Source organism: Engystomops pustulosus, chromosome 4 (assembly GCF_040894005.1).
Source record: "Engystomops pustulosus chromosome 4, aEngPut4.maternal, whole genome shotgun sequence".
Classification (NCBI taxonomy): domain Eukaryota; kingdom Metazoa; phylum Chordata; class Amphibia; order Anura; family Leptodactylidae; genus Engystomops; species Engystomops pustulosus.
This window is the reverse complement of record NC_092414.1, coordinates 78,764,063-78,788,892: the sequence shown is the minus strand read 5'-3', so window position 1 is coordinate 78,788,892 and position 24,830 is coordinate 78,764,063. Positions and strand designations below refer to the sequence as shown.

The window sequence follows — 24,830 nt, the reverse complement described above, 5'->3', positions numbered from 1 at the left end:
AGTGATGTGCCATCCTGGTTGAGCTGCACTTCCTGAGCCACTTGTGTGTTGCAAAGTCCGTCTCATGCTACTATGAGTGTGAAAGCACCACCAAAATTCAAAATTGACCAAAACCAGAAAGCATTGTTACTGAAAAGTGGTCTGTAGTTCCCATGTGCAGAATCACTCCTTTATTGAGTGTAATTTGCTAATTGCCTGTGAAATTAATTATCAGTGTTGCTTCCTAAGTGGGCAGTTTGATTTCACAGAAGTTTGATTTACTTGGAGTTATATTAAGTGTTCTTTTTATTTTTTTGAGCTGTGTATAAACTTCCTCAAATTTGCTAATAAATTTGTTCTTTTTTGATAAATAATACCAACCAACTTCCAAAGCTAAAGAATCAGCATAACAAGACAAACACCAGAAAAAAAAGTTGCAAAAGATGAATGCCCCCAAAATAGTGTTTTGGTCATGTACACAAAAAGTTAAAAGTCTATGACAAAGACAAACTTTCACATATCTGATTGCATTTAACTGCCCATAAAAATAATATAATATAAGTCATCACAAACTTATCTCCCTATAAAGTTAAATGGAATGGGAAAACTATATAAAACCACTACACAATTTTTAGCAAAAAATGTAGCCTGTTCGCTACATTAAAAACTAATCAATTCTTCTGGCACAGTGATATCTTTTCTAAATACTATTATACATCAGATTTAGTTATTTTAGTCACCGGAGAAAGTACTGGACAGGGCAGCCTGTAATCCATGCAGTGTATGAGAGAATTCACTACATGGTCCTTTCTTCCAAACCGGCGAACTTAGAAATGATAAAAGATTTTATTTTTAATCTGGAGTTGGCATGACATAATGGGCAATTTGGTGGAGCACCACAAAAGATTTCAGCATACATCTTTAGCTCTGATTAAGTGAAAACAAAAATACACGCTGGGGTAGATGGAATACTTGTGGAATTTATTAGGTTCTGCGTATGCACCAGAGCCAAATGAGCTTCTTTAATTTCCATAATGAAATTGTTTTTGTAAAGTTAAAAATACAGTAATGAGGCCAAAACGGTGTGCTTTCGGGGGCCCCCACAGTGAAACAAATGAGATTTTAGCTTCTCTAATTGGGCATACTGCAAGCTGGGATGTGTGCTGTCCTCAGTTCAAAATGTTTGTTATGCCTAACAAAAAGAGGTCTACAGCTGTCAGCATCCTACTATGTAGCCTTTCAGAAGCCAAGCCATCAGAAAGTCTGCTGCTCTCTTACTGAGACCACCCAAGGGGGGGACATCAAGAGGAACAGCTACACTCTTCCCTGATTAAGAAGTTCTTCTTAAGGTAATTTTGTTTACCGGTTCACTGGAGATGTGTTTGAAGCAAAGGCTGTGAATTTCATATATTCCCTAAAATACATTTATTTGAAGCCACATTGAATATGAGTATTTCTTTATTTCCTGAAGAAGAAAAATTTACCTGTCAAGCAAAAAAATCTTTAGCCTGATTGCTTTAAGATTTTTACTGCATACACAGAGCCAAACTCCACTGGCTGACTGCCAGGCTCTACACCATGGTGACAGCCTGTAAATCCCAAGCAGATTCCGAGCCATTCAAATGAAACATTGGCTCCTATTTGTTTCTTACCGTATGCTTTTAACTGCAGGATGCAAAATAATAGGCCATCCAAAACTGCCTGTTATTAGATAGTTTAACTACAACCTCACAACTCAATGCACTCGTCTATGTTGGTACACTTTTGGCCAACAAAAGCAAGAAATGTCAGGTGAGTAAAAAAAATACAACATACTGTAAAATACGTTTTAAAAAATCTTTATTTATATAGCACCATCAAATTCTGCAACACTTTACAGATCACCGGAGACATGTGCAAATAAAATAAGACATTACAGAGTAATAACATTGTCATATCAAACAAAAGGAGTGAGGGCCCGGCTTACCATCTAGGAATATACTTTAGATGATTTAGCTATTTAGGGTGTATGTCACTAGACAGATCCCATACTGTAATTTCTATTAGAGTAGTTTAGGACAGAAGATGGCTGCTGGTCACATGTCCTGCACCTGCCTGGGAAGGCCATGTGATCACCACTATGTTTGGGTATAGTCGGTTGCTTGCAATGCATCCAGTATGGCCAGTGATGGTGGGGAATGTGCAGTGATGGCAGTTACACATCATTACTATAGTAACAGAGCAGGACAGTCTGTTACATCATCACTGTGAGTAGAGCATAAGAAGGAGGAGCTGTTACTGAGAATTGAGGGATCATGGGACATGTAGTTGTAGATGACAACCATCTTGAAGATAACCCTACTTTAAAAAAAAAAAACATAAAATCCAGTCAATCATAAAGTTAAACTATTTAAGTTCAGTTTTGAGATTAATGACATTAAGTTTTGTTATATTCATTTATTTATAGCATTACAGATTTTTGCATCAGACGTTCATATTCCCGGAATACCCATTTAATGTAATATAAAATGCATAACACAAGCACGATCACTTAATAGACTTTTAATATTTCACAAACAAAAATGCTGAATCAATGTGCACCAGAAATACTGAATCTGGTGCCCTCTGCACACTACATATAGTACAGTTTGTACTATTAGTAAATGTTTTTAAGTTGCCCACCCCCAGGTATTATTGGATACATTTTTGAAAAATAATTAATACATATCTTTTTAGTTTTTTATATCTTAAGCATATTTCATGAGATACTCCACTGCCCAACACTTTTATTACCCCTTGTAGAAGAAAACTGCTGTCACTGTGCCTGGATCTTTGAGAAAGTGCCTCTGATTTATCAAGCTTGATTTTGATGGTAGACTTCCTTAATAGGAAATCCACATCATTCTTTAGCAACAACTGTCTTTAAAATCCCATTACTGTACATTACAATAAACACATGTGTCATCTCAACAAGACATCTAAGGTTTGGATAATAAATAACTTGCATTTCTTATGTCAATAAAAAATGTATAAACCACATTTATCTTCAAAATTCTTTTCTTTGTAGCTTTTTATATTATTTTGCATGCCCGTAAAAAAGCACTTATTGTGTCTAGCAAAGGCATAACATAAAAGGTTAAAGTGTTTCCTATTAAGAATATAAAAAAACATTGTACACTGAGAAAGTTAACGTAGTGTGGGCAAACATGAATATCAATTGTAAAGGAAATAAGTTTGACAACCTTTCTTATTCCTGTGTTGACAAGGCTCTGTTCAGTGTATAGTGCCCATGGCGAGTATTACTTTAGCATTGGACAATCCACAAACATAGGAAAGTTTAGCTAAGATGTATGTGATGTGTATGGCCTGATTAAGTTCTTAAAGGGGTATTCCGGGAATATGAACGTCTGACACAAAAACCCATGAGTACAACAATACTCAATGTCATTAGTCACAAAACTGAGCTTAAATAGTTTGATTTTATGATTTACAAAATGTATGGCCTCTCTAAAGTAGGTGGAGCTATCACTAAGATGGTCACCACTGGAAACTACAAGTTCCATGATCCTTTAGCTCTCAGTAACTCCTCCTACCTCTTATGCTCTGCTCCCAGTGATGATATAACAGGTTTTCTTGCTCTGTTAACATAGTAATGATGTGTAACTGCCATCACCACAACACTGGCCATACAGGATACACTTCAACCAACCAACTAGAGCCAAACGTAGTGGTGATCACATGACCTGCCCAGGCAGGTGCAGGACATGTGATGTGGACATGTGACCAGCGGCCATCTTCTATCCTGTGTATGCTCTGCAACGGGCCGCGCGGAGGAAATTAACGGACTGATTAAAGGGCCAGTAACATTTTAATTCCCCATCACAGTCTATGTCACCAGCATTTTCTGCTAAGGGGAGCAAAATTTTAAATAACAACTAATTACACATTAGCTTATATTTTGAGTACCCATTTATATATGAATTATGCTTATTCCTGGAATACCCCTTTAAACAAAAGTTCCAAGTTTTTTTTAAACATGTTATACAATATACGTATATCCATGTACTGTAGCAGTATTGTTTTCTCAGATATTTTAGGTTACTTTTAGTTGGTAATTATAAGGCCGTGATATATTTTTGCATTTTATTTATTACATTGTATTATTTGTCTATTCTGTCATAATTCTAGTATCCGATCTATCAGATCTAGCTATAAGGTGTGGTGTTGCATTCTAATATGTAGTGTTTTTGCTCATTTTGTTTGCTTGTGTGAAAATTTACGTTTTGCCCCTTCACAAAATTTTAAAAGTTGAAGTGAAAAAGTTGGTTAAATGTTTACATAACACCCACAGTAGTAATACATAAGAGACATTGTATCATACTCAATAACAGAAATTTGTATTTCTGACCAAGTAACATGCATTCATTGATCATTTATTTATTAATCAGTGGGGGATGAGGGATGTATCATAGCAGCTACATCAGTTCTTTGTCTCTCAGTTGTTGCATTTGATAATTCGGGCCATTTCTGTGCTCTTTTTGCAAGTTTTTCAAACCCATTCTGCTTGACTCCGCTTTTCTCTTTAGACAACATGCTCCTAATTTATCAAGTGAATCCATCAATCCATGTGTAAAGAAAAGATTTATGAAGTGAGACTTTACAAAAAGTTCCAAAATTAGGAAAAAAATTCATGACGTTAAGTCAGACTTGTCTCCATACTCTAATTGTAGCCCACAATGTCGGTATAGTACAGACTAAGGCAGGTAACTCCGTATCTGACATATGAAGTAAAGTTTCAAGAGAGAATTGAGGGAAAATTGTGCTTCAAAAGGTGTATTTGTGGTAATTTTCTGAGCCAGTCTTTTGTGAGACTTTTTAGATTCCAAATATTTTTTATTAATGCAAACAAAATATAAAAATGTGGACTTCAGACTGACTCTGACTACCTGCCTTGCCTGACCCATTGGTACCAAAAACCGGTGCCTTTGTGCCCACTGGGCCAGCTGCTAATTATACTGGGACCACCACAGGAGGTAGCAGCCTTGCAATCTCTCCGCAGTCAAGTCCCGATCCCAGTATAGGGGTAAAATTTATGTACTCAACATGGGACCAAATAAGTCCTATGGAGAAGGTAAGTTTCTGTAAGTGAGACTTGGTGACTCCCTATAGAAAAGCATCACAACAGTGATACCATCTCTGTAATGAGAGAGTACATCCAAGATCCGCCTCCCAATGTTCCATCATTGACAATTTCACATCTGGCGGAGGAGCGTTTAGAGTTGCATACACTTACGATATTTTCCCCCGTCAAATGGATCATGCGAATAAATCCATTCCAACCTGGTGGAGTTAGGTAGAGACTTTGAATTAGGTAGACAATTTAGAAAATGTAACACCTGATGGAGATGTAAATATTTAGTTGGTGGGGGATTGTGCGAAGCCTGAAACTCAGCTTGGATGATAAAGCGGTCATTTTCACAGAATTTATTTAGAGAGACTAGATCATTTTGTATCCACCAGTTAAAAGCCTGAGATGACAATCCTGAATGAAACATAGGGGCTCATTTACTAGTGGTCATGCTGTGCACTTTAGTTGGACTGTTCACATTCTTCTAGGCTAAAACGGCTTGCACAGGTATTTAAGAAATGCGTGCGCTGCGATTGTGGTACAGCTGTGCTGGCTTCCATGCAACACAGATTCGGGAGCGTGTCATCAGACAGACTGACTGATTCGGACTGAGCGCGGTATTCAACATACAAATTGTGTCACATGCCCTATGTTAAAGATGCACCACAAAAAAAAAAAAATGGTGAACTCTGTCGGACCTGAGCGACACATTCATGATTTCAGGCACACAATCTTAGTGAATAGCTGCATGCTGCATTATAGATGGACAATGCAAAATAAATGTGTGGGGATGGGTATAGGCAAAGCTCTTAGTAAGTAAAGAAATTGCGTGAGAAAGTGGATTCGACCCAGCCAAGACAAGGGGGGGGGGTATTTCATCTTCTAAGGTTTGAGCGAAACCTATCTAGAAGCAGGGTATAATTCCACCGAAATAGAGTAGATCGATGATGAGTCAAATTGACCTGTAGATAAGTAAGATACTGTTCTCTAATTTGAAACCCAAAGCTAGATGACAGGTAGTTTTGCTCTTAAGGGGGAATATTGAAAAATAAGGCTTCAGACTTATCTAAATTCGATCTCAGTCCCGAGACACTAATAGGCTGTTCAGGTGGGGAGAAGTTAGGGTAAGTAAAAGGTAGTCAGCACAAATAGACTAATCTTAAAGGAATTACCAGCTCTCTCAAAGCCTTTATTATCAGGGTCAGCCTTTTGTGGGACTTTTTAACTAAAAAGTTTCTATCCACCGCAGACATTAGCACCTCATGTATTAAGCTATGTAAGCCACTACAATAAATGTGTAGAAAGTTTCTAGAGAGCTCCCAAGACACTCTGCAGAAGTATCCTGTTTAAATCTAACTTCAAAATGATAAACAAGGGACACTTACTGATACATCCAGGCACCATGACTGGTAATCTTCTCATGTTTGTTATCCATGGTTCCCTCACTGCATAAGTGCTGAGGGAGCAGGTGGAGGGTAAGACAGTATAACAGACTATAAAGCCAGATCACAGATCAGATGGTCTAGGGCAGTGATGGCGAACCTTTTAGCGGCTGAGTGCCCAAACTGCAACCCAAAACCCCCCCTTAGTTATTGCGAGGTGCCATCCAAAAGTAAAAGCAGTAACTTGTTGCTCCCTGTTCAACAACTTTCAATCATATTGGCCTCCTGAGGACAACAACACAGTAGAAAGATGGAAAATTTTCATCATTTTAGCTTCTTTCTAGTGTCCCTCTGTACAGAGAGAATTGTGGGACAAGCAGAAGGTCCTCCAAAAATAATTTGGCCCTGTATACACATTCTCCCTCTTCCTACAGTCCCAAGTAGCGAAGCAAGTATCAAAATATGACTGAAAGCCGCATCTTTTAAGTTGCTTGGAACTGCAGGAAGATTCTTTTGAGTCTTGTCTGGTGTGCTGGGGCGATGGCCCAGGTGCCCACATAAAGGGCTCCGGGAGCTGCCTCTGGCACCCGTGCTAAAGGTTCGCCACCACTGGTCTAGGGTATCCCTTCAGACTCCCCAAATACTGTAAGGCTGCCTTCACACATTTGTCTTTCATTTAAACAAAACCAGGTGCTCATTACCGATCACATTTGTTTCACTAGAATATGTGAGATATGTGAATGCGCCCCAAGATATGTTTCCCACACAGTTATCCCGAATAATGTGCCCTAAACAGTCCCTCAGTAATGTCCCCCACACAGTTCCCCATTAATGTCTCCCACACAACCCCCTGTAATGTCCTCACACATCCACAGTGATGTCCCCACACGGCCCCCCCAGGAATGTCCCCACACAGCCCCTGGTAATGTTCCTCACACAGCCCCTCGAGGAATGTTCCCCACACATCCCCCCAGTAATGTGCCCCACACATCCCCCCCAGTAATGTCCCACACACATCGCCCCAGTAATGTCCCCACACATCCCCCCAGTAGTGTCCCTGTTTTCTGGAACCTGACACCTCTCCTTATCTCCAGCATGCAGTTATGGCCCGAGCAAACATACATTGTGGGAATGTACCCTAAGGTTATGTCATTCTGTTCCCCCTCCCTCCACATATATGTTATATGGACAGTTAGTGACCTCCCAGACAGTATGCTCAGAAAAGGCCCTTGGTGGATATGATACAGATGCATCTGTCCCCTAAAGGCAAGGAGTCTTTCCATCTGGGTTTCTCAATGTATACTGTTGTCTTTTATGAATGTATCATAAAGACGCCTGAATATAACCTAACTCATGCTCAATTTCTAATCCAGAATTCAGATTGTAATTTAAATAGTGATCAGGATAATACCAGACAATGATAAAAAGAGTAAGGGCAAGGTGCCATGACACTAGTGAAACAATGCTTCCTCTTATTGCTTACTGGCATATTGATAAGATCTCGATAATATATAAATTTAGGTGGTGAACCCTTTAAAATAATCATAAAAGCCTGTGGTAAAGGGTGTTAGGAGATCACCTGGTTTTCTATCCCTGCTGCAGCTTAGATATTATTGAGATTCCGTTTTCAATAAATCTGAAAAAAATCTAGTCATACAGTACTTCTCACAAGTCTGTAAAATATAGTTTTACTGAATATAATTGCATATTTTAAAATATTCAGACAGATTCTGGCATATAAACATGCTGAAAGGCTGAACAAGCAAACATTCTGTGGACTTGTTCTGTTTTCCAAATATAGTGTGTTTGTGGGAACAATTTGTGGAGGTGAAATGTCAATATGATTTAAAATACATCTCTCAACCCATATGTTATTTTAGATCTGCCATATGCTGGTTAAATTATTTTTCATGTACAAAATTAAACTCTAGCAGTAACTGCCTACCAGTATTTAATAGTGTCTTTTTATCCAAAGAAACTCGATTTGCCCTTGAAGAATGAAAGACATTCACTCTTAAAACAAAGCATTTGGTAACTTTTTATCTGCAGAGTAAACAATAATACTTTTTATGTTATGCAGGATAATATCACACTCTACCTATTTCTTGTTACCCGAAATAAAGGAAATCAAACTAGTCAACACCATTTTTTTTATAGAACATCTATACTAGTCTATTGCCCATTTTCCTTACAGTGTCTTTTAAAGTGCCCTGCCTTCAATTGTCTGGTGTACTGTGATCATCTCACCTAATTGCTGTATACCAAAAGTTATGAAAGCGGTCTCTTACGATATGAGATGCCTAAGCAATAGGGTTCTTATTCAGGGGTCCCCAAACTACGGCCCGCGGGCCACATGCGGCCCGCGGACCGTTTCTATCCGGCCCCCATCCAGCACTTGGAGCGCCAGCCCGGGTGCCCCCAAATGATAAATCCGCATCCGGGGCTTGGCGCTGGCATTGACAATAGTGTCAATGATTGGGCCGCTGCATTCAGCGGTCGGGCAGGGGCCTCCGTCCGTCCGGACAGGAAGCTCCTGCCCGTCACTGTACAGTGCCCGATGCGGCCGGAAACGTCATCACGCGGCCGCGCACCCCTTCCTGCCCGGCCGCAGGAAGAAGAAAGAAGACGCAGGAGCCAGAGGTAAGTACAGATTTTTTTTTTTTTAAAAAAACAGCAGTAGAAAGATTGTGGCGACCCCAATATACGAAGTATATTAGAGAAAATAATAATGGAGGGGCAGTATAGGGAATAATTAATTATGAGGGGCAACATAGGGAATAATTAATTTTAAGGGGCAGCAAAGTGAATAATTAATTATTTCCTATGCTTCCCCTCATAATTAATTATTTCCTATGCTGCCCCTCATAATTAATTATTTCCTATGCTGCCCCTCATAATTAATTATTTCCTATGCTGCACCTCATAATTAATTATTTTCTATGATGCCTCTCATAAGGAGCAGCATAGGAAATAATTAATTATGAGGGGCAGCATAGGAAAGACGTAATGGTGGGGGTATAGGAAATAATTAATTATGAGGGGCAGCATAGGAAAGAATTAATTATGAGGAGCAACATAGGATATAATTAATTATGAGGGGCAGCATAGTATATAATTAATTATGAGGGGCAGCATAGGAAAGAATTAATAGTGGGGGTATAGGAAATAATTAATTATGAGGGGCAGCATAGGAAATAATGAATGGTGGGGGTATAGGAAATAATGAATTATGAGGGGCAGTATAGGAAATAATGAATTATGAGGGGCAGTATAGGAAATAATTAATTATGAGGGGCAGCATAGGAAAGAATTAATAGTGGGGGTATAGGAAATAATTAATTATGAGGGGCAACATAGGGAATAATTAATTATGAGGGGCAGTATAGGAAATAATTAATTATGAGGGGCAGCATAGGAAAGAATTAATAGTGGGGGTATAGGAAATAATTAATTATGAGGGGCAACATAGGGAATAATTAATTTTAAGGGGCAGCAAAGTGAATAATTAATTATTTCCTATGCTGCCCCTCATAATTAATTATTTCCTATGATGCCTCTCATAAGGAGCAGCATAGGAAATAATTAATTATGAGGTGCAGCATAGGAAAGAAGTAATGGTGGGGGTATAGGAAATAATTAATTATGAGGGGCAGCATAGGAAATAATTAATTATGAGGGGAAGCATAGGAAAGAAATAACGGTGGGGGTATAGGAAATAATTAATTATGAGGGGCAGCATAGGAAAGAATTAATTATGAGGGGCAGCATAGGATATAATAAATTATGAGGGGCAGCATAGGATATAATTAATTATGAGGGGCAGTATAGGAAATAATGAATGGTGGGGGTATAGGAAATAATTAATTATGAGGGGTAGTATAGGAAATAATTAATTATGAGGGGCAGTACAGGCGGTCCCCTACTTAAGGACACCCGACTTACAGACAACCCATAGTTACAGACGGACCCCTCTGCCCACTGTGACCTCTGGTGAAGCTCTCTGGATGCTTTACTATAGTCCCAGACTGCAATGATCAGCTGTAAGATGTCTGTAATGAAGCTTTATTGATAATTCTTGGTCCAATTACACCAAAAATTTTGAAACTCCAATTGTCACTGGGGCAAAAGAAAAAAAATTGTCTAGAACTTCCATTATAAAATATACAGTTTCGACTTACATACAAATTCAACTTAAGAACAAACCTCCAGACCCTATCTTGTATGTAACCCGGGGACTGCCTGTATAGGAAATAATTAATTATGAGGGGCAGCATAGGATATAATTAATTATGAGGGGCAGCATAGGATATAATTAATTATGAGGGGCAGCATAGGATATAATTAATTATGAGGGGCAGTCTAGTAATTAATGGGGGGGGAGCAGCATATTTAATTAATTGACCCAATTGATTCATTAATTGGGCCAATAAATAAAATAGTTTACAAAGGGGTGCAGTATATTAAATAATTAATTGAGGGGGTCCAGTGTATTACGGATGCGGTCCCATGTACCGCTAGTGCTGTGTTTTCAAGGAATATTTTTTTTTTTTTTTGTAATTTTAAACTTCAGTCCGGCCCTCCAACAGTCTGAGAGGGACAGTGAACGGCCCCCTATGTAAAAAGTTTGGGGACCCCTGTTCTTATTGCTTGCCCAGATATTGCTTATCCATTTACTTGTGATTGACCCTTGCCTGTTTTAACTGACTCTGAACCTTCCTTCCTAAAATCTTCCTGATAACTAAGTTCACTATGCCTTAACCTCTTTCTTCTTTATCATCATGCACAAACACTGTCTGTCCTGACCTTGGCTTATTCACTGACCACTTCTCTTCCTCTCTCTTTGGTGACTTTGGTTCTATTAACCTGTCTGGTTTAATGATTTTTGAACAGAGATGACTATGTAGTGAAGTCAAGATCCCAGAGGCTTAAATAGTGAAAAACATGGGGCCATTTGCACAATGGGGCTTATTTACTAAGGGCCGTGCGCTGCACTTTCGTCGTTTTTTCCCACGTTTTCCAGATTTGTACAGGACAGGTATTTAACGGGGATTGTGTCGCATGCGATGGGATTGTGGCGCAGCTGCGCTGGCTTTCATGCTACTGAAATCAGGGGGAGGGCCATTTAGCTTTCAAATTTTGCCGCAAGATCAAGCACTTACATGCACCGGGAAGAAGAAGGTGAACTCCGACGGACCTGAGCGGGGGGAACGACACATGCAGGATATCGGGCGTATGATCTTGGGGAACAGTGCATTATCGTCAGACAATGCACTTTCGTGAACTCTGCAAGACCAGGTATGTAAATGGGCCCCAATGTCTTCAGGAGTAACCCATAGTCAAATAAATGATCTCTTGTACCGACAGAGAAATGAAACCCATATATTTTATTAACCGATTGCCGTCAGTCCAGTTTTAGAAATGCTAGTAAATAAGTCACTATTTCCAGGAAAAGCTGCAACTAGCCTTTGTAATTGTCAACAATGTGATGCATCGATTGGTGGTACCAATTGTTTGGCAGAAACCTTAATTAGTTGTTCTTTCTCCTTGGTGTAGAACTTGCATCCCATGTGGAAGCACCTTCATTTATGGCTGCATACCCAGAAGTTCACGTGTCTTGTTGAATGAGTCTTCAGAAAAAGCATACAGCAGCATAGCTCATTAACAAGAGATGGTGGGGCTGTGCCAAGTGGCGACCTTTGTGATCATCCAGCAGTGTTGTTTCACAGTGGACAGATCTAGAAAAATTCCATCCATTGTGTAGGCACCATACTGGCTTACTACAGGTTCAGATCCAATTTATATTTATAAAAGTCAAACCTGCATGGCCACTACACACTAGGTCAAATACATTAGTGGGTTGCCACCACTTATAATCTCATATCAATAATCTAATGCATAGAACATTTATATATTTTGAGTGAAAAACACCTTTTAGGCTTAATAGTAACAACTAACTTATACACAGTGGCCCACATTTATTAAAGTGTTTAGTACAGTTTTCTGTCTGACTTTGCACTGAAAAGAACATGCAAACTGCTTGCATATAAAATGCCTGCATCAGTATTGTGTCACAACTGTACTGTGTCCGTAGCCAAACAAAATTCTGCATCTAAAGGGGCATCCTGGGGGAAAAGTAGGACCGTCCGCCACATTTCTTACTGCGAATCAACAGAATTGTGTTGCACACTGTGGGGCACATGTACTAAGGGTCCGCACACCGCATTTCCGTCGGGTTTACCAACTATTTCCTATTGCGCTGACTTTCTTGTGACACAAATTGGGGGACATGGCCGTCGGAAACCCGACTGATTTGGATAACGTGCGGGATTTAAAATTCAAATTGTGTTGCAAGACATGCACTCACATACATCGGGAAGAAGAAGACGAACTTCGGCGGACCTAAGTGGGGAATCGACACATGTAGGATATTGGGCGCACGATCTTAGTGAATCGCTCTGGACTTCATCCTGGTTGGACAACGCACCTAAGGGATCACGACAGGACCGGGTAAGTAAATGTGCCCCTGTATGTTAAAGGTGCACGAAAAAAAAGTGGTGCACACAGCTAGAGGGTGCAGGGTGCACCAGTTTAGTGAAGATCATGCACCAGTATTCAATAATCTGGTGCACATTAGAGAGGCAAACTGCACATAGTACAGATTGCACTACTTTTGATAAATGTAGGCCAGTGTCTTTTAATACTATTTTGGTACACAAAGACAAAATGAGATCATTCAACTAGAAAACAACACATGTTTACAACAAATCCATACAATAGAAAAGAATAGATATGTAACCTGCTGGCATGCTGGTACTGGTTGTCATGTCTTAATTGTTTATTGCGCTCTTAACTTTCTGGTTGAAGGCTCTAACTAGTGGTTTAACCACAAAACTAACAACAGTAAGAAATTGAAGTGATTAGAGATACAAAGAAGTAACAATCGGGTGTTCCAAAAGCATTTGTTCATTTTAGAATGTATGCTCAGTGGGACAGCATCATTATGACTCAGCACCTGTTTTTTATGAGATTCTCACACATTTAGAATGTCCTATTAAGATTTTATATCCCGGTGGCTTGCAACATTTGTCTTTTGAGGGCATCATCTGCTCTACGACAGTATTAAAAAAAAGACATACATTCTGCTTAGCTGAACATTTTGTATACCTTTTATTATGCAGAATTTTGTGTCAGTGTATAGGCAGAGATGTAGTTTTCTCAGTATGACAAACTGGTAAGCATAATTTAAGGGAATAATAACATATTTAAATGAATAATTTAAAAAATATAAAAATAGCATACTTATCATTCTTCTTCTATCTCTGTTTTCATCTTTGGGTTCTTTGAGATGGTAATTAGCAACTATGTATAAATGGTAGATAAAGTCTGAAAGGAATAAGATTGTGTCAGAACTGATTTGTTCTGCAGTATTCTGAATCAGACCAGGCTTCAGGCTTCTGTGCTGGAAAAGCACACCATGGCTACCTTTTATTGACAGCTACCTTTCAGGATCTTTTCCTTGGGGAAAGCTGGCGGTGAGTTTCAGTTTGTATTGTGTGCGGCTGTGGCTTGAGTGATGTACGGCTGAACCAGTCAGCTGCTGGTACTGGTGTCCATTGTTCCCTCTATAAACTGCCCAGTTCCATTACAGGGTGCTGGTTATACTCCCCATTGTGTTTTTGCTACCACTATGAAACTAGCTTTTCTTTGTAACCGACCCCTGCTTGTTCACTTGGCTATTTTCCTGCATATCAAATTCTGTACTGCATTGATCTCTAGTGACTTGGATTATTTGACCATTCTTTTGTGTTCTTTGTTTGTTTGTCCTGTTTTGTGTTCCCACTTCAGCACAGGAAGGGACTGTCTTGGTGGTGGTACCTTATAACCTAGGATATGCTGGAAAATATGAGGAATATGAGGAAAATAGGCATGAGGAAAATAGGCAGGGCTTTTGGCCGTCTGGGGTTTAGGGCTCACTTGTCCTCCCTAAATCCATTTTCCCCATTGCAGATTAACCAGCCAATATGTACTCTGCTATGGAGGCCGTGGAAGCTATGGTTAGCCAGGTACAGTGTCTGGTTCAGAACCTGGCTAAACATGAGCAGCAGTAAGAACAGTGCCTCCATTTCATTTTTTGATAAGTCAGTGCTAGAATTAAAAGTTAAATTACTAGATTTTTTTCAGTGGTGAAAGAAGGCTTTTCTTTTCCTTTGAAGAAAGTTATATTCCCAATCCTCAGGAATGTCCATTTTCTTTGACTTCGGGTTCTAGCAACAGCATGTGTGGAGAGTGGAGCGCCATGGCACACACCGCTACCCATGCGCCCTCCAAACGTACCTGCAATCAGACCTGGCTTACCTGCTGTGGCACCAAACAGTTGGTTTGCTGGGCGCATCACTGCAATAGCAGAGGAGCGACTGTGATAACCGGCTGACACAGGGATCAAATCCTGCTGACCACCACATGGCCAAGATGGTGCCAATCTGCCATTCTGAGACTAGGATGTGGGGGAGTCAGATGCAGGCTCCACATGGTGCCAGAAGGTACAGATCAATTACAAGTGCCTGGATAAAGAGTCCTTGAGAGCACTAAAAGCTGATGTATCTGCTAACAACACTGGGCTGGATGATGCAGTGCTGAGGATATCAACATTAGAGGATGATCTTGCAGGCACTATGGCACGAGTGAAAGGTCTTTCTGCTGAAAATGCCAGACTGTCTAAAAAGGTTGATGAACAGGTTGAGGACACTCAATTTAAGGATTTTGAGTCTACCAGAATCATTGTGGAGAACTGCAGTGACTCATGTCTTTGCTCATATTCTGCCTTCTCGGCTTGGAGCGTCCCTTCCAAGTCTGGAGAGAGCACACAGACTGGGCCCTCCCAGACAACCACACTCCCCATCTATGCAGCCACCAGGCATGGGGGAGTAATCAAGGCATTCTATAGCTAAATACTTGAACAAAGAGGCAATTTTGCGAGCTTAAACAAAGTTAAGGGATCCATTATGTACTAGGAATGCTAATGTCCTGAATTTCTCTGATTATTCGGCAGGCCTTACAAGGAAATGTCCCACGTTTAGTGTCATATGCACTGAGCTGCACAAACGCAAAAGGAAATTCCAATTGCTATATCCAGTCCTCCTGAATGTCACATATCCAGAGGGTACTGTCTGCACTTTCCCTGACCCATAGGAGGCATTAGCCACACTGGAAAGTCTTGAAACCTGGAGAGATTCCAGACCAGGAGAGGAAAGACAGTGTTGCAGTCCCAGTACACCACTGCCAGCATTCCAGAGGCAGCTGCCACCACAAGATCATAAAGGGGAAAATATTGCAAAGCAAAGCAAAACTGCTGCCCAAGAGTAATTGACACAAGCTTGGCATTGAGGAGGATGGATTACTGCTTTCATTGCTACTGTGATTTGTGATGCGATCTGTAAGCAAGAGACCTTGTTGCCATTGACTGTTAATGTCCCTAGCGTGTGGAGTCACAAATGATAAATCCACGCTACAAAGACATTGTATTCCAGGCCTGGTTAGTGGGTTTTTCATGGCACCACCAGTGCAGGAGCTGTGCTTTGCTACATAGCTTTATGGGGTTCTCATTACATGGCAAAGTGGGTAGATCAATTGTTGGCTGATCCACACCCGCATAAAATATTGCCGGGTGATTTCAACCAGGTCATGTTCACTAGGGAAGATCATTCCTATGAATCTCATAGTATCATAGTATCATAGTATATAAGGCTGGAAGGAGACGCAAGTCCATCAAGTCCAACCTTCAAGAATTAAATGTTTTATCCCCATAACCCGTGATATTTTTTCTCTCCAGAAAGTCATCCAGGCCTCTCTTGAACATGTACATAGAGTCGGCCATAACAACCTCCTGCAGCAGAGAGTTCCACAGTCTCACTGCTCTTACAGTAAAGAACCTTTGTCTATGGTGATGGTAAAATCGCCTCTCCTCTAGGCGTAGAGGATGCCCCCTTGTCCTGGTCACAGGCCTAGGTATAAAAAGCTTAGTTTTACTAAGTAATTGACCGTTTAGAACATAATTATACTTTTTGTTTCCATGGCCCAAGTGCATAACTTTACATTTATCTACATTAAACCTCATCAACCATTTCTCTGCCCATCCCTCAAGCTTCCACAAATCCCTCTGTAATGCTAAACTATCGACCTCAGTATTTATTACTTTACACAGCTTAGTATCATCTGCAAATATAGAAACTTGACTGTGTAAACCCACTACAAGGTCATTAATAAAAATATTAAAAAGAAGTGGCCCCAATACTGACCCCTGTGGCACTCCACTGGTAACATCAACCCAATCTGAGAATGTGCCATTAATGACCACCCTCTGTTTTCTATCACTAAGCCAATTACTTACCCAGATACACAGATTTTCTCCTATTCCCAGCAGTCTCATTTTATATACCAACCTTTTATGTGGCACAGTGTCAAATGCCTTTGAGAAGTCCAGATATACAACATCCACAGCGTCCCCCAGATCCAGTCTTGAACTTACCTCCTCGTAGAAACCAATCAGATTAGTCTGACAGGACCGATCTCTCATAAACCCATGCTGACGCTGGGTTATAAGGTTGTGCACAGTGAGATACTCCAGGATAGCATCTCTAATAAACCCCTCAAATATTTTCCCCACCACAGCAGTTAGACTTACGGGTCTGTAATTTCCAGGATCGCTATTTGATCCTTTTTTGTATATTGGTACCACATTTGCTATGCGCCATTCCTGTGGAACATAACCAGTCCTCAGTGAATCCTCAAATATTAAAAATAACGGTCTGTCTATCACGGTACATAATTCATGCAGAACCCGGGGGTGTATGCCATCTGGCCCCGGTGATTTATCTATCTTAGTGGTTGCGAGGCGGCGCCGTACCTCTTCCTGGGTTAAACTGTTGACATTATAAAAAGAATTAACATTATTCCTCATTGTGTCTTCCACCAGGGGATTTTCCTGGGTAAAGACAGTTGAGAAGGCGACATTCAGTAGATTGGCCCTTTCCTCATCTCCTTCCACCATGACCCCCATGTTATTTCTAAGGGGACCCACACTCTCTGTTTTTAGTTTCTTATCATTTATATACTTGAAAAATAATTTGGGATTATTTTTGCTCTCCCTGGCAATATTTCTCTCAGTCTCTATTTTTGCGGCCTTTATCTGCTTTTTACAGGATTTATTTTTCTCTCTATAATCCTGTAATGCCTCATCACTACCTTCACGTTTTAGCACCTTAAATGCTTTATCTTTCTCGCTTATTGCTTTCCTTACAAGACTAGTTAGCCACATAGGGTTTTTCTTGTTCCTTTTATGCTTTTTCCCATAAGGTATGTGTTTCTCACAGGACTTTTTCAGAATATATGAGAAAAAGTCCCATTTTTGGGGGGGGCTTTTGTCCTTGAGAGCATTATCCCAGTCTATGCCTTTAAGGTCTTCCCTTAGTTGCTGAAAATTTGCCCTCCTGAAGTTTAGAGTGTTGGTTGCCCCTTCACTAACGCTCTTAGTAAAGCGTAATACAAAATCAATGATATTATGATCACTATTCCCCAGGTTCCCCCCAACCTGTAGTTTTGATATCCTATCAGGTCTGTTGGTAAGGATAAGGTCCAGCAGTGCCCCCCCTCTTGTTGGCTCCAGGACTAGTTGCGACAGGTAATTGTCTTTTGTTGTTGACAAGAACCTGCTACCTTTGAAGGACCTGCAGGTTTCTGCCCCCCAGTCAATATCTGGGTAATTGAAGTCCCCCATGATAAGTACTTCACCATGCTTTGAAGCCGCATCCATTTCACTTATCAGCATTTCCTCTGCTGCCTCCATTATATTTGGAGCCTTATAACAAACCCCTAGTAATATTTTATTATTCTTTTTCCCTCCCCTTATCTCCACCCATAGGGACTCCACATTTGCGTTACTGATGTCATCTCGCAGGACGGGCTTGAGGCAAGAATTCACATATAAACAAACCCCTCCCCCTTTTTTATTTATACGATCCTTTCTAAAAAGACTATAACCATCTATAGTAACAGCCCAGTCATAGCTACTGTCCAGCCATGTCTCGCTGATACCCACTATATCATATTTCCGTTCCAACATCAAGAGTTCCAGTTCCTCCATTTTGTTTGTGAGGCTTCTGGCATTTGTGTACATACACTTTATATGGTTTTCCCTGTCCCTATTCCTTTTGTCCTTATTCCCCAATCTCATTCCAGCCCCCCTTCCTCCCCCATGGACTATGACTCTTCCCAGCTCTCTATGTACACCGTCTATTTGCCCTGCACAAGTGTAATTGCCCTCCCCCCAGGTCTCTAGTTTAAACACTCCTCCAACCTTCTAGCCATTTTTTCCCCTAAAACAGCGGCCCCCTCCCCATTGAGGTGCAGCCCATCCCTACTGTAGAGCCTGTAGCCCACAGAAAAGTCATCCCAGTTCTCCATGAACCCAAACCCCTCCTTCCTACACCAACTTTTGAGCCACTTATTTACCTCCTTGATCTCCCGCTGCCTTTCTGGTGTGGCACGTGGTACAGGCAGTATTTCGGAGAAAATTACCTTTGAGGTCCTTGCCCTGAGCTTATGGCCTAAATCTCTGAAATCATTTTTAAGGACCTTCCACCTACCTGTTACTTTGTCATTAGTGCCAATGTGGACCATGACCGCTGGTTCCTCACCAGCCCCTCCCAGTAATCCGCCAACCCGATCCGCAACATGCCGAACCCGAGCACCCGGCAAACAACACACTGTTCGGTATGCACGGTCTTTGTGACAGATTGCCCTGTGTGTTCCCCTAATAATGGAATCTCCCACTACCAGCACCTGTCTGACCTTGCCTGTGCTCCCATTACCCTTCTTACTGGAGCAGACATTCCCCTGGTTGCTAGCGGCCACGTCTTTCTGCAGCATTGCTACCCCAGAGCTGATATCCCCCTCATCCACCAGCCTGGCAAACTTATTGGGGTGCACCAGATCAGGACTAGACTCTCTACAACTCTTCCCTCTACCCCGCCTTCTACACGTTACCCAACTAGCTGCCCCCTCATTCTGCACCTCCATACTTCCCTCCCCACAACCATCTTCCCCAGAGAGTTTGTGCTCCAGGAGCAGCAAACTTCGTTCCATATTATCAATTGCCCGCAGCCTTGAAACTTGCTCATTTAGATCCAGAATCTGGGCTTCCAGATGAGCAATTTTCACACACCCGACACAGCAGTATTCCCCCTCGAACGGCTGTTCAAGGAAAGCATACATGGCACAGGATGTACACCGTGTAGCAATTCCACTTATGGAGTCCATTATTCTAATGGGGATTACAATATAAATATGCACAGAAAGAATTTACAGTCAAAGTAACACAAAACACAGAAGTTACCTGCTAAAGCCCCTCAAACTTAAGTCCCTTAAACCTAAGTCACACTTATGACACTGCACACACTTGGGATCAGTGCACACTTGCTGCCAAGCTCACAGACTCGCTTTGCTAATGCTTTTTTTAAAGTTATCGGCCACAAAAATCTGCAGAGCTCACTGCACAAGATCTGGCTGCAAACCACCAAACAAACTGACCACAGAAGTATATAAAGGCTGCTAATTAGATAGCCACATCTCGCCCTGATATAAATGCTACTCCTGCAGAAACGAACCTCTCACTATTACGGACAGACCTGGGATTGATATGATATTTGCCAGCATTTTAACCCTGATAGCAGAGAGTTTACCTTCCATTCTGCAGTCCATCATTCCTGGTCCAGTCTTTGCTTTGTTTATCTAGTTACTTGGTACTTGCTAGGGTCTATACAGCAGAAATGGAGCAATTGGTCATATTGGAGCATGCACCAGTGACAGTCCTACTGTCCTACTTGACGCTTCCCAACAAACATGGCTAAGTATGTAGCATTCATCCAGCTTTTACATGGCCAGTGGACAGAATATGAATTTTACAATCAAAACCACAGAACCAATCGGCATTATATTGGGTAGCTGCCAAAAATGCTTGTTTCACTTTGCAGCAGGCATATACAAAATACCTCCAAAACACCTCCGTGCAACACATTGAAAAATGGAAATTGGCAAAAATGGATGATGAAAGGGCTACGGAACAGAGGAAAAAATTTCATGAATACATATATGATGCAGAACTTTCCCAGTTTGGAAATAAATCAGGGTGCTTACTGGCGAACCTGACAAAAGGGCAACGCCGAGTATCCCATATCATTCTTATTGAAGACCAAAGAGGACAGATACACACCGTTCTGAGAGAGATATTGAAAGTATTCCGAGGCTTTTACCAGTCCCGGTATTCTTACACCAACCCAGATACCGGCAGGGAAGGGGAAGTAGATCTATTTATATCACTCCCAACGGTGTCCCCAGAACAGCTAGCCTCCCTCAATGCTGATGTCACTGAGGATAAGGTGGTCTTGGCCTTTGCATAACTGGGTTATAACAAAATACCAGGTGGTTAATTTGTTACCCAGCTGACGGTGTAATAAAATATCCAGACATTTTAAAAAATTATAAAGTAATAAAACAAACATGGGAAATGTTAGTTAGTACTTAATTTGAGTTGTAAAACTATCTGTCTGAAAAGGAGATCATTTAGAATTTTGAACATTTTGAATTTTATCATAAATGTTCCTTTATTTAAATAAACACAAAACATATCAACTAGAGATGAGCGAACACTAAAATGCTCGGGTACTCGTTATTCGAGACGAACTTTTCCCGATGCTCGAGTGCTCGTCTCGAATAACGAACCCCATTGAAGTCAATGGGAGACTCGAGCATTTTTCAAGGGGACCAAGGCTCTGCACAGGGAAGCTTGGCCAAACACCTGGGAACCTCAGAAAAGGATGGAAACACCACGGAAATGGACAGGAAACAGCAGGGGCAGCATGCATGGATGCCTCTGAGGCTGCTTAATCGCACCATTATGCCGAAATTATGGGCAACAGCATGGCCATGACAGAGTGACAGAATGAAGCTAGATAGCATGTAAAACATCCAATAATTGACCCTGACACTATAGGGGACGGCATGCAGAGGCAGAGGCAGCGGCAGCAGGCTAGAGAGTGGCATGGCGACATACCCTAATTGGACTCAGGCTTCAAACCAATGGGTGTCAGAGAGGAACCAAAGGAGGTGAGCAAGAAGCGCTCAAATAATATCGGTACATGATAAAAGTTTGCCAGTATATTTTGTGGATTACACAGCAGGGTGGCGACAAAGTTAACATGGAAGCCATGAAAACAACCCAAAATTCTGCCTGACACAGCTCGTTTGATAAGGGGACCATGTATGCTTACAGTTCATGCCAGTCGCTGCACTGGCTGCCAGTCTCCTTTCGAATACAGTTTAAAATAATAATAACCCTCATCCATAAAGCTCTGTATAATGCTGCACCCCCCTACCTCTCCTCTCTTATCTCAGTCTATCGCCCAACCCGTGCTCTTAGATCCGCCAGTGATCTTAGATTAACCTCTACCCTAGTGCGGACCTCCCACTCGCGTCTCCAAGACTTCTCTAGAGCTGCACCAATTCTATGGAATGCTCTGCCCTGGACTATCAGACTAATACCTAACCTCCAAAGTTTCAAACGTGCTCTTAAAACCCATTTCTTTAGGCAAGCCTATAACACTCATTAACTGCATGAAGTTTTAACTCTTCTACTAACCCGTCCTGTGTCGTCCTCCCATCTGTTATCCAGCAACCAACAGGCACCAGACTTCTCTGCAGTCCCATTCACCCTGGACCTGGTATATAAGATGACGGCTGAGTGGTTCAAGCGACAGCAATTCCATTTATTATATTTTTTTCTATTCCCTAAGAAGAATGGCTTGACCATTAAATATTCTTTTACCTCGTGTTACCCCATCATCTTCATAAACCGTAAGCTCTGGCGAGCAGGGACCTCACTCCTGTTGTTCCATACAAATGTTGTGCTCTGTTACATTACATTTGTATTTGTTTCCTATGATTTGTAAAGCGCTACAGAATATGATGACGCTATATAAATAAAGATTATTATTATTATTATTATGGAGGCAGTGAACTAGTAGTAGATTAAAGGTGCTGCAACTATGTTAGTTGGATCTTGGGATGGAGCTGGCGCTCTGCAGCCAGGCGAGCTTTTGCCAATCCAAGCCCCTGTCTCTAGGCTACTCCCCAAACAGCACTTCTAAGAACCTTTTGTATAAGATCAAGTGTAGTAGCGTTCTTATAAGTTTAGGATATGGCGGGTGAGGGGAATGTAAACAGATGCGCAAGAAGCGCTGAAATAATATCCCTAAATGGTAAAAGTTTGCAAGTATATTTTGTGGATTACACAGCAGGGTGGCGACAAAGTTAACAACTTTGATGTGGAATGCCCTGTAATAGCTCTTGGGCGGTGTGCCTTTTATCGCCTAGGCTCAGCAGTTTCAGCACCGCCTGCTGTCGCTTAGCGACGGCACTGCTGCTGTGCCTAGAGCTACCGACTGATGGCGCCATGCCCACGGATGGTAATTCGGAGGAGGAGGAGGTGGAGGAGGGGTGGGAGGAGGTATAGTAGGCCTTTGAGACCTGGACCGAGGTAGGCCCCGCAATTCTCTGCGTCGGCAGTATATGACCAGCCCCAGGGTCAGACTCGGTCCCAGCCTGCACCAAGTTAAGTGTAGTAGCGTTCTTATAAGTTTGGGATATGGCGGGTGAGGGGAATGTAAACAGATGCGCAAGAAGCGCATGATGCGCATGGAGCTGGCGCTCCGCTGCCAGGCGAGCTTTCGCCAATTCAAGCCCCTGTCTCTAGGCTACTCCCCAAACAGCACTTCTAAGAACCTTTTGTATAAGATCAAGTGTAGTAGCGTTCTTATAAGTTTAGGATATGCCGGGTGAGGGGAATGTAAACAGATGCGCAAGAAGCGCATGATGCGCATGGAGCTGGCGCTCCGCTGCCAGGCGAGCTTTCGCCAATTCAAGCCCCTGTCTCTAGGCTACTCCCCAAACAGCACTTCTAAGAACCTTTTGTATAAGATCAAGTGTAGTAGCGTTCTTATAAGTTTAGGATATGCCGGGTGAGGGGAATGTAAACAGATGCGCAAGAAGCGCATGATGCGCATGGAGCTGGCGCTCCGCTGCCAGGCGAGCTTTCGCCAATTCAAGCCCCTGTCTCTAGGCTACTCCCCAAACAGCACTTCTAAGAACCTTTTGTATAAGATCAAGTGTAGTAGCGTTCTTATAAGTTTAGGATATGCCGGGTGAGGGGAATGTAAACAGATGCGCAAGAAGCGCTGAAATAATATCCCTAAATGGTAAAAGTTTGCCAGTATATTTTGTGGATAACACAGCAGGGTGGCGACAAAGTTAACAACTTTGATGTGGAATCCATGAAAACAACCCAAATTTCTGCCTGACACACCTCGTTTGATAAAGGGACGATGTATGGAGGCAGCTATATGGACGACTTTTGGAGGTAGCAATGGAGACAACGTGTGGAGGCTGCTATGGAGACAATTTAATTTGGATAGTGCCTGTATGTGGCAGTCCCAAACATTTTTCAAACCAGAGGAGCAGGTAGGTGGCCCTCCAGTAAAATGGAATAGATTGAGTGCCTGTATGTGGCAGTCCCAAAAATGTTTCAAACCAGAGGAGCAGGTAGGTGGCCCTGCAGTAAAATGGAATAGATTGAGTGCCTGTATGTGGCAGTCCCAAAAATTTTTCAAACCAGAGGAGCAGGTAGGTGGCCCTCCAGTAAAATGGAATAGATTGAGTGCCTGTATGTGGCAGTCCCAAAAATGTTTCAAACCAGAGGAGCAGGTAGGTGGCCCTGCAGTAAAATGGAATAGATTGAGTGCCTGTATGTGGCACTCACAAAAATTGTTTCAAACAGAGGACCGGGTAGGTGGCCCTCCAGAAAAATTAAATGCATGAAGTACTATAGCAAGAGCCAGTGGGCCCTGTCAAAAAATAGCCATTTTCCTCTGCTTTACTGTACAAAGAGGAGGAGAAGGAGGAAAATGAGGAGGAGGAGGAGTGGATCAATTATTCAGGTTGAGCTTCCTTCACCTGGTGGAGATTGGAAATTCTGAGAAATCCAGCCTTTATTCATTTTAATAAGCGTCAGCCTGTCAGCGCTGTCAGTCGACAGGCGTGTACGCTTATCGGTGATGATGCCACCAGCTGCACTGAAAACCCGCTCGGACAAGACGCTAGCGGCAGGGCAGGCAAGAACCTCCAAGGCGTACAGCGCCAGTTCGTGCCACATGTCCAGCTTTGAAACCCAGTAGTTGTAGGGAGCTGTGTGATCATTTAGGACGATGGTATGGTCAGCTACGTACTCCCTCACCATCTTTCTGTAAAGATCAGCC

At 41.8% G+C, this 24,830-nt stretch overlaps 1 long non-coding RNA gene across 1 annotated transcript in view; it reads left to right on the top strand.

Annotated features, from left to right (window-relative positions):
* The first annotated feature begins 1,248 nt into the window (after positions 1-1,248).
* The window catches only part of LOC140129017 (uncharacterized), a 101,354-nt gene continuing 77,772 nt past the window's right edge, over positions 1,249-24,830 (top strand). The window contains exon 1 of the long non-coding RNA XR_011855252.1: positions 1,249-1,328. This is a non-coding gene — a long non-coding RNA (uncharacterized lncRNA). The remainder of the gene's footprint in view (positions 1,329-24,830) is intronic.